At 37.5% G+C, this 10,366-nt stretch overlaps 1 pseudogene; it reads left to right on the top strand.

Moving 5' to 3' along the window:
* The first annotated feature begins 7,690 nt into the window (after window positions 1-7,690).
* On the top strand, window positions 7,691-8,867 carry LOC130833478 (actin-related protein 3-like; annotated as a pseudogene).
* The last annotated feature ends 1,499 nt before the right edge of the window (window positions 8,868-10,366 follow it).

Below are 10,366 nucleotides of genomic sequence, written 5' to 3'. Positions count from 1 at the left end.
ATTTTAACATTGTGTTTCTTTTTTTCCCCCTATGGCAGCAGAAATAAATACATTCATGGTTCTATTTATGAAATTAATGGGTAGAATTGATTTGATTCAGAATCCTCTGGAGATAGAAATTAAAAAAAATAAATTTTTGTTATTATCCTTATTACAAGGCCATGTTATTTGTAAACTGTCATAGTTGAATACTTTGCAACACAAAATTATCAAATCCACAGAGCAGGAAGAGTAATAAGAGCTCTTCTGAGCTCAGATTAATCAATCTGCCTGTGGAAAACCACTTTACCCCCACTGGGATTCCAGCATGTTGGTCAAGGATCATTTTTCTTTCTCTTCCTAGACATGTCAATAGAAGTCAAAACTCCAGCTGTTACTTTTAATTACCTGAACAAAAATCTATTATTCAGGTAGTTCCAGTTTTAATTTACCCCTTGTTGTGATATTAAAACCTCAAGAGAAAAAGATGTGTTTTAGAGCATATTATAAGTCTGGAGAAGCTACCTAGGAGGAAGGTCTGCTAATAGATCTATTACTTGCAAACTAGAGAGTGTTTATAGAGTTTCTTCTGTGAGTTAATAATCTTGTTTCTATTGTGGGATGAATTTTAACTGGCTATTGATTTGCAACTCCTTTTTATTACTGCTCGAATTGTGGTCAATTTCTTGCTTCTGATTTAATAATAATTTAAAGAAAGCACACACTAGCTTTGATCTGGCTATTCCTCATGAAAACATTCTAGACTGCCCCTGATCCTTCCTGCTAGTTTCACGTGGTATTTATCTAGTCAACACCATGTGCAAAATTTCCAAGCATTAGGTCACTTTTTCAAGTTATTCAAAGTATTCCCATGTAAGGTTTTAAAATAGTTGCCTCTATATAGGTATGGGAAAGAAAAATATGGCTTCATTTGACATAAATAACACAATTATGTATTCAGTACAAGTATGGCTATTTCCAAAGATGTGGGTGAGATCCGAAATGGCCATGTTAGTGGTCTATGATTGGGAGTTAACATTTTTATCACGTTTTTTAGATCCTCAAAAAATTCTAACTTAACCTCATATCACTCCTTCAATTTCCTGTTCAAGTAAAAAGCTACAAGATCTTCCATCACCACTTTGATCTCGTTGCTTATGTCAAGGCCTCCATTCTGAGCTGTAATACCCCACATTTTCTCTGAATCCTTTGCAATCATGACAGTGACACTCTCTTTCTATAGATGAAACAGCCTGTGAGCTATGATCTATTAGGCACCTGCATTTCCTCTCTGAAGGTGATTTTTTTGGTCTTAAAAAATTTGCCATGAAATAAAGTTGCTAAAGAAAAGTTTTACAGATTCTTTTCTACTTAGCAGGTTGAATTTCTCGGTCACATGGTAACTTGGGTATGACCTAGAAGGTATTAATGAGTCAAAGTCCCACAAGAAAATAACTAACTTGGCCCTAAAGAGACATGTATAGTAAGGCAAGCATGAATAGAAATGGCTCATTGAATTCCTGCTATGTGTCAAGTACTATTCTAATTGTTTTACATGTGCTAAATCACTTAATTGTCATCACAATAACCTATGAGTAGAGAGTAGGTCACGTATAAATATATAGTATATAAATGTAGAGATTATATAGTATATAAATATGTGTATATATATATATATATGTGCATATATATGATATATATGTATATAGTCCTTAAAGAAATAGTGCTGGCTCTGCCTTCAATGTGCATCCAGAACCTGTCCACTCTACTGCCATCACCTTTGTCCAAGTAACCAGATATCTTGCACTATAATAGCCTGGTAATGGGTTCTCCTTTTTCTGTCTTGTGCCTTTCCCCAAATTCCACCTCCATTTATTTTCAACAATCCTTTTCAGTAATCCTTTTAAAACTTAAACCAAGGGCTTCCTAGGTGGCGCAGTGGTTAAGAATCTGCCTGCCAATGCAGAGGTCACAGGTTCGATCCCAGCTCCAGGAAGATCCCACATGCCGCGGAGCAACTAAGCCCGTGTGCCATAAAAATAAAAAAAAAATTAAAAACAAAACAAAACAAAAAAAAACTTAAACCAAATCTTGTCTCTTCTGTGCTCAATATTCCACAATGGCTCTTCATTTCACCCGGAGAAACATCAACGTCCTTACAATGGTTTATCAAGGCCTACGTAATCTGCTTCCTGTCACCTCTCTGGCCTCATTTCCCACAACTATTCCTCACATTAGTTCCCCTCAGCTGCATTAGCCTCCTACCATGCACACACAAGACACAGTCTTGGCTCAGGGTTTCCTCTTTCTGGAACATTCTTCCCTCAGATATCCAATCGTCTAATGACCTACCTTTAGTTCCTTGCTCAAATCTCATTTTCTTGATAAAGCAAAGTATGTTCCAATTTTTAATCATCATTTTAATTAGGATTTTCAAATAGGCCAAGAAAGGTTAAATATCAAGACTATGACTTGAACATACGCAGTTTGATGTATGGATGGTTCATTTACCTGGCAGACTAGAAGTATGGAGGAGTCAGAATCTTAGCCCTTTGATTTTGTTTTGCATATGGATATAAATTAGGGGAGTACACATACTACCTGGGGCTTTATACAGATGGGAGACCTCTATAGTCTTACCTACGACTGAATTTCATGACTGCAGCTTTGCTTTCAACCGTTTCCTTTATCTGAAATGAACTGTTCTTCCTCTTTCCCACCTTTCATGCCAGATTCAGCCCAGGTGCCATCTCTTCTGCCAGGCTATCCACAACCTGCAGATGTTTGGTCGTTCAATTTTCAACCATTACACTCACTGAGTTGTACTGTATTTCATCTATTTATATCTTTTATTCCTTGTGTCTTACATAATAAAATACTCAGCGACTATTAGTCTGAACATTGGATTAAATGAACAAATTGTTATTCAAGGTGATCTAGGCATAAATTTTATAATAAAATCTCTGCCGTCTAAAAGCCAGTATAAGTGAAATAGCTTTTGTATGCCAGTATACACGTGTGCATGTATGTACACATACACACAAATAGCTGGATTTGGTGATATGGGGAGCTTATTCTTAACATACCCCACCTCCCCTACCAAACCACATTATTAAATACTTGAATCTTTTAATGTGGCTTCTCTCTAATGAGTGAGGCACTTTTTCTTTTAAAATATAGTCTGTGGAAACTTATAAGGAATTCTTATGAAGGAAAGTTTTGCAAACATACCCAAAATTTCTAGAAGGAAAACCATAAGTTTAAAATAAAAAGAATATTTTGAAATAAGCTCACCCTTAATAGCCCAAAGTGAGACCATCCCTTCAAAATAAAAATTTCCTCTAGCCATTATAGCTTGCTTTGCTGACTCCAGTTATATTTTTGTATCACAAATTAGTTATGGACTGAACATTTGTATCCTGCCCCCCAGTTCACCCCAAATGTGGATGAATTTACAAAAGGGACCTATAAGGAGGCACTTAAGGTTAAATGAGGTTATAAGAGGTCTTAATCTAATAAGATTTTTGACCTCATAAAGAGAGACACCAGAGAGCATGCTCTCTCTACGTGCAGTGAGGAAAGGCCGTGTGAGGACACAGTGAGAAGGAGGCTGTCTGCGTGCCAGGAAGAAAGGCCTCATGAGAAACCGAACAGTCCAGAACCTTGATCTTAGTCTTTTAGTCTCCAGAACTGCGAGAAAGTAAATTTCCGTTGTTTAAGCTACCCAGCCTATGGTACTCTATTATGGCAGTCCAAGCAGACTAGGACATATACTCTGTTATATTTGCAGTTAATATTTCACAGCATTCTTTTTTTTTAATTGGGGTATAATTGACATACGCCATTATATTAGTTTCAGGTGTGCGATGGAATGATTTGATATTTGTATATAGAGTGAAATGATCACAATAAGTCTAGTTAACATCTGTTACCACACATAATAAAAAAAAATTTGTTATTTCTTTTAATGATCACAACACAAGATAAATAGTGAATCTGAGGGAACAGAAACGGGTTCATTTTTCTTGTTCATGCACCTAAGCTTGTATTACTCAGAAGTAGTAAACATTTAAAATTTTTTGAATAACATGACATTTTTTGTAAGTAAATCAGAGTTCCTTTTCTTTTTCTCTTTTTTTCTCTGTATTATTTGGCAGACTTAATATTGTATCCCTCATCTATTTTAATTATTAAAAATAAGTGGGACTGTCTAGGGCAGTATGAGAACATCTGCCCTTGCTCTTCACTCACTCTTGCCTATTTCTCTCATCTCTAATTATCTGGAGTGAGAAGTTAGAAATTCATATTCCTCAAAACATAGACCTTAGGCAGTGATTTTAACAATTTTGTGTTCACAGTCCCTGTTAAGATTCTAATGAAAGTTATAGATCTTTTCACAATAATTCACATGGGCAAATACATGTACAATTTTAGGTGCTCATGGACCTCTTGAAACCTATTCAAGGGCTCTCCTAGGTGTTCCCAAATCCCAGGTTAAGAACATCTATTCTATGCAATGCAATTCTATTTATCAGAGTAGGTGGGACTTACTCGAGCTTTTTCTCTAAAGACTTGGAAAAAGGGGTGTTGAGGGGTCACATAATCTGAAATAGCATTTCAAGTTTCAACACCAATACTTCTTATGAGGAACGTGTGAGCTTCTGATATTGTAAATTTTATACTACTGAGTAAACTAAGAATTCTGTAAGCTCCCTAAAACGGCCTACAGCTTTCCTGATGGAATTGGCAAAATAGGTTGCCTGTGATATTTTTAAAATCATGTGGGGAATATTTCAAGGCCTAATCACATTAAAATGAGTCATGATGGTGACCTATACTTTGAGCCACAGAGACAAAGATCCTCAAGGGAAATCAGAGCTTCTGAAAAGCAGCATGTACATTCTGATATATGTCATGTTATCCTAGTAGAAGTGAAGAGTGAGGAGTGATTAGAGGGACTTCTTGAGTTGCTGCACTGACAAGCTGTCTCTGGATCTCAGGCTATGGAAGGACTGTCTCAAATTCTGGTGGAGAGGGGTTGCATTCTTCCTCATCTTCATGGGCACAACTGACCTAGCATTAAGGCTGGAGACCCCTGCTATAACATGACTTTCCCACTAACTCCGCAGAGGAAGAAGAGGAAGCTTATGGTATCTATTCTCAGGTTTTTTTTTTTTTTTTTTCAGCTAAGCTTATTAACTCTGTTTTCTAATGGCTTTAGTTTGAATGTAACAAACCAATCCCTATGATATAGTATAATAATTGAAGATCATTTAAATGGCACTTTAATTATAATGAAAGGGCCTAGGAAAGTCCCTCAGTAACTTTCTTTATTATATCAGATATTAAAAAGCAAACACATGCAACATGATATTTTTTGTTTCCTTTGTTACTGAGGGGATGCTCTGATGGACGAAAAAAATGCATTGTGCACAGTATGGGTAATGATGCTGCATGTCTTGATCATCAAGAGATTACTCCTCTTACAGAAGATGCCTTAGAGGACTGGGGTGGGGAGGGTGGGGGGGACTCGAGGGGCGGGGAGTCAAGGAAGGGAGGGAATACGGGGATATGTGTATAAAAACAGTTGATTGAACCTGGTGTACCCCCCCCAAAAAAAATAAAAATAAAAATAAAAAAATAAAAAGAATTAACACAGTAAAAAAAAAAAAAAGAAAAAGAAAAAGAGATTACTCCTCTTTTCAGAGGTTCATTTCATAGCACTGCTTTGCTGGTGTGGGATCAGAGGTACAACATGTTGATGATGCTCTGTGGGTCACAGTGTGCTGAAGACATCTTAGACATGTAGGACAAAGGCATTTAGTATTCTGAAGAAATGATTTTTTTGTTTGTTTTCACAGAGAACAAGAACCTTCCTCAAAGTCTTCAGAAATAAAAATTTTGATGCTGTACGAGTGGTATTTTCTTATGTGACTGCGGCAGAAATCTTAGTTTCTCCTGAGTCCTGTGCTATTTATGAATCAAATAAGAAACAGAACTTTCCTTCCTTAATTGCACCTGGTAAATGGTTGGAATGACAGATTGAGAGTGTTCTTAGTCAATAAATTCCTTAGACAGAACCAAAAACCCTGACACACAACAGTTAAACCTTCACTTCCACCTCCCATGTATACAATCACCATCACTGTCATTCCCTCCATCACTGAGAAAATACTTAAGATACCCAGGTCTTCTCTTTATTCATATGTCTTTACTTCCTAGCTTCACTTTTTCAATAAATATTTGCTGATAGGTATGCTTTGGGATTTTAAAGTCATACCAGTTTCAAGATATTCCACCTATCACTTTTGGCAGGAAATACAGTGATGTATTTCAGAATATTTTCTAAAAGTCTTTGTGAGATTGGTTTGGTGACTGATCAAAATCAGTTCGACACTGATTTCGAATCCCGGTTCTGCTAATTGCATGGCCTAAACCAAACAATTTAAGCTTTTTGAGGCTGTGTTTTCATATCTGCAAAATGCGAGTAATAATGTTTGTTATACCTTTCTCAAAGAATTACTGTAATGGCAAAAATCAGGTAACATATATGAAGGTACTTGGTAAATTGAAAAATGCTTTTAAAATAATAATAATGTTATTATTTCAATAGATCATAACTCCTTACTTCTACTGAGAAAGATTTAATTTACATCTGCCACTTGAGGCATTTTGTATTTGCATAATAGCACAAAAATTTCGCTTTTATTTTATACTGTGTGTATCTCCAAGTAATTTAGCAGAAAAGCACTGGCTAAAGCAGACCTTGGTCTAGTGTTTGGAAAAAAATCAGTGGAAAAATCTAGGTTTAGAAGAAAGCTGTTCTTTAGAGTATATATAATAATTGTTCACTTTCAATATTTAAAAATTATCGTAATATTTCACCAAAGTAGACTATTTAAATAAACATTTTTCTGACCCAGGACTCAGAAGTCTAAAAATCTTGGACAGTTATTATCTCTTCTTTTTTCTTTCTTTGTTCCTTTGGTCAGCATTTTAGGCAGAAATTCAGTTAATTTTTAATAATTAATTGGTAGACAATTGTGCCTTTCTGTGTCTGAGTTCTATTATCTATGAACTGAGACTAATCCTAACATTTACTTCATAGGTTTGTTGTGAAGATTAAAAGAAGTAATAAAATTAAAATGCTTAGAATTCTTTCAGGAACAAGTGAATGCTGATAAACTATTACTCCTTTTGTATTAGTATCATTCATTCACTCAAAAAATTGATCTCTCTCCAGCTATGTGCAAGGTGCTGCTCTAAGGGTTCAGGATATAAAAGTTAATACAATGGACAAGATTCCAGCTCTCATGGAGTTTATATTCTAGTCTGAGGAGGGGAGAAACAGAGAATAATCAACAAGCATAATAAAAAAGAGAGTACGATTATTGTTATGGGAAAATGTAGAGAAGGGTCAGGGTCATTTAGGAGTACCTCATCAAGAGTGAAAGGAATTAACAAATTTAAACAGACTAGTCAGGGTAAGCCTAATGGAGAAGATCCATATAAGAAACATCTGGGGACCAAGCCTGCTGCTCTTTCGCTACTGCTTTGGCTTCCCGGCTCCCCCCTGGACGGAGAGGGCAGCCTGGCAGTGGATGGTCAGATAGCTTCTACCTTCTGCCGCCCATCCCTGGCCCCAACCCGCACGGAGCAGGGGTGGCCGCGCCGGCAGCAGGCGAGGAGGAAAACGGCGCGACTGTTGCCGGCCTGTGTGGTGGATGGTGGCACGGGGTACACAAAACTAGGATATGCTGGAAATACGGAACCACGGTTTATCATCGCTGCCTGCACTGCTGTTAAGGAGTCAGCAAAAGTGGGTGATCAAGCTCAGAGGAGGAGGATGAAAGGTGCTGATGACCTAGACTTCTTCATTGGCGATGAAGAAATAGCAAAACCTATGTCTGGTTTACGGAGCAAGTGATCTTTAAATATTCAAGGGCAGAACCTGAAGATCATTATTTTCTTTTGGCTGAACCTCCACTAAATACTCCAGAGAATGGGGAATGTACTGCTGAAATAATATGTGAGTCCTTCAATGTTCCAGGCTTGTACATTGCTGTACAGTTTGTTCTTGCCTTAGCTGCATCCTGGACCTCCAGACAAATAGGAGAAAGGACGCTGATGGGTATGGTAATAGTGGAGACGGTGTCACTTGTGTCATCCCTGTGGCTGAAGTGTATGTGACTGGCAGCTGTATTAAGCACATTTCAACCACAGGACGCGATATAACATTTTATTTCAGCAACTGCTGAGAGACAGAGAAGTAGGAATTCCTCCAGAGCAATCCTTGGAAACTGCTAAGGCAGTAAGGGCGTGCTATAGATACGTCTGCTCAGATTTCGTAAAAGAATTTAACAAGGTTGATACAGATGGATCAAAGCGGATTAAACAGTATACTGGAATCGATGCTATCTCAAAGAAAGAATTTTCCATTGATGTTGGATATGGGCGATTTTTGGGACCTGAAAATTTTTTTCATCTAGAGTTTGCTAATACGGACTTTTCTCAGCCTATCTCAGAAGTTGTAGATGAAGTAACTCAGAATCTTCCTATTGACGTCGGACGTCCGCTCTACGAGAATATCGTCCTCTCTGGAGGTTCAGCCAATGTTCTGGGACTTTGGACCTCGCTTGCAAAGAGAATTGAAAAGAACTGTAGATGCCAGGCTGAAATTAAGTGAGGAATTGAGTGGTGGTAGATAGAAGCCAAAACCTACTGGGGTACAAGTCATTACACACCACATGCAGCGACATGCAGTTTGGTTTGGAGGATCCATGCTGTCTTCCACACCTGAGTTCTACCAAGTATGCCACACCAAAAAGGTTTATGAAGTTGGACCTGGCATTTGTCGGCATAATCCAGTGTTTGGAGAAATGTCATAAAATTGGCTTCATAGCTATTGGGGTTAGGGAGATGGGAAAGAAACAATCTTTCTGATGACCTGTTTTGTCTGGATGGCTGCATTTGAGGTTTTAAACCCGACTTGAAATAATAAGACCAAACATAATTATAGAGGGATATTTTATTAAGTATATCAACATGCGAATGTAGAGGAGAGCCAAAACGATTGTGTTTTTCTTTAGAGTGAATATTTGAATCTTATGTGTAACAGAAGTGGGTTTTAGTTCTTTCTGTGCCCTGGTATTTTGTATATTATTGAGTTATCCAAGATTTGATGGGATTTATCGCTATATAGATAGCTCTGCAATGCTTGAATTGTACACTTCGAAGTGTGCAATGCAAGAGCTAGTTTATATTTCATATTTTTTACACTTTGAGGAAAAAAGTCAAAGAAAATCTAGTATTTGAGGGAAAAAAAGTGACCAAGTAAAGGGTAAATACAAAAAAATAACCTATGAGACTTGGGGTACACACACACTCATGGGATTCCAGTTATTACAAGCTGCTTCCATCCTCCTATGCCCCTTAATGGTTTTCTTTGCAAGTGCTTTTGGAACTAAGAAGCTAGTATCTTGGATTAACCGATGCCTGCTAGTGCTTTCTGATTACTCACATTGTTTCTTGCTTTAAAGGAAAAGTAAATACAAGACTGTTGGACCAGTATTGCAGTTCTGTAGTGTCATTTCTTATTAAAAAATGAATATGGGCTTCCTAGGTGGTGCAGTGGTCGAGAATCTGCCTGCCAGTGCGGGGGACACAGGTTTGATCCCTGCTCCAGGGAGATCCCACATGCCGCAAAGCAGCTAAGCCCGTGAGCCACAACTATTGAGCCCATGTGCTGCAACTACTGAAGCCCATGTGCCTAGAGCCTGTGCTCTGCAAAAAGAGAAGCCACGGCAATGAGGAGCCTGCGCACCACAACGAAGAGTAGCCCCCACTCACTGCAACTAAAAGAAAGCCCGCGCACAGCAAAAAAGACCCAACACAGGCAATAAAATAAATACATACATTTTTTAAAAAATGAATAATTTGATTATCCAAATTGGTATATTAAAGCCTAACACCATTCTAATAAAGGCACAAATTTCTCAAAAAAAAAAAAAAAACTTGAAAAAATGTGCTAGCCAAGAACATATCTTGCAGAAGAATGCTCTAGATGGAGTAAACAGCCAGTGCAAAAGTTCTAAAGCATAACTTTGCCTATCCGATGGAAGAATATTAAAGAGCTCAATGTTGCTAGAGTAGAGTGAGTTGTGAGAACAATGGTGGGAGATGGAGTCAGGGGAGAATTGAAGACAGACCATGTAAAGTCATGTAAATCCCTGGAAAGACCTATACTTAAGAGCAACTGAAAGGTTTCGAGTAAAAGAATAATGCCATTTGGCTGATTTTTTTTTTTTCTGGATGGCAGGGAGAGTTTTTTTTTTTTTTTTTAAGCTCTTTATTGGAATATAATTGTTTTACACTATTGTGCCAGTTT

Source organism: Hippopotamus amphibius, chromosome 12 (assembly GCF_030028045.1).
Source record: "Hippopotamus amphibius kiboko isolate mHipAmp2 chromosome 12, mHipAmp2.hap2, whole genome shotgun sequence".
Taxonomy (NCBI): domain Eukaryota; kingdom Metazoa; phylum Chordata; class Mammalia; order Artiodactyla; family Hippopotamidae; genus Hippopotamus; species Hippopotamus amphibius.
This window is presented reverse-complemented; position numbering and strand designations above follow the sequence as displayed.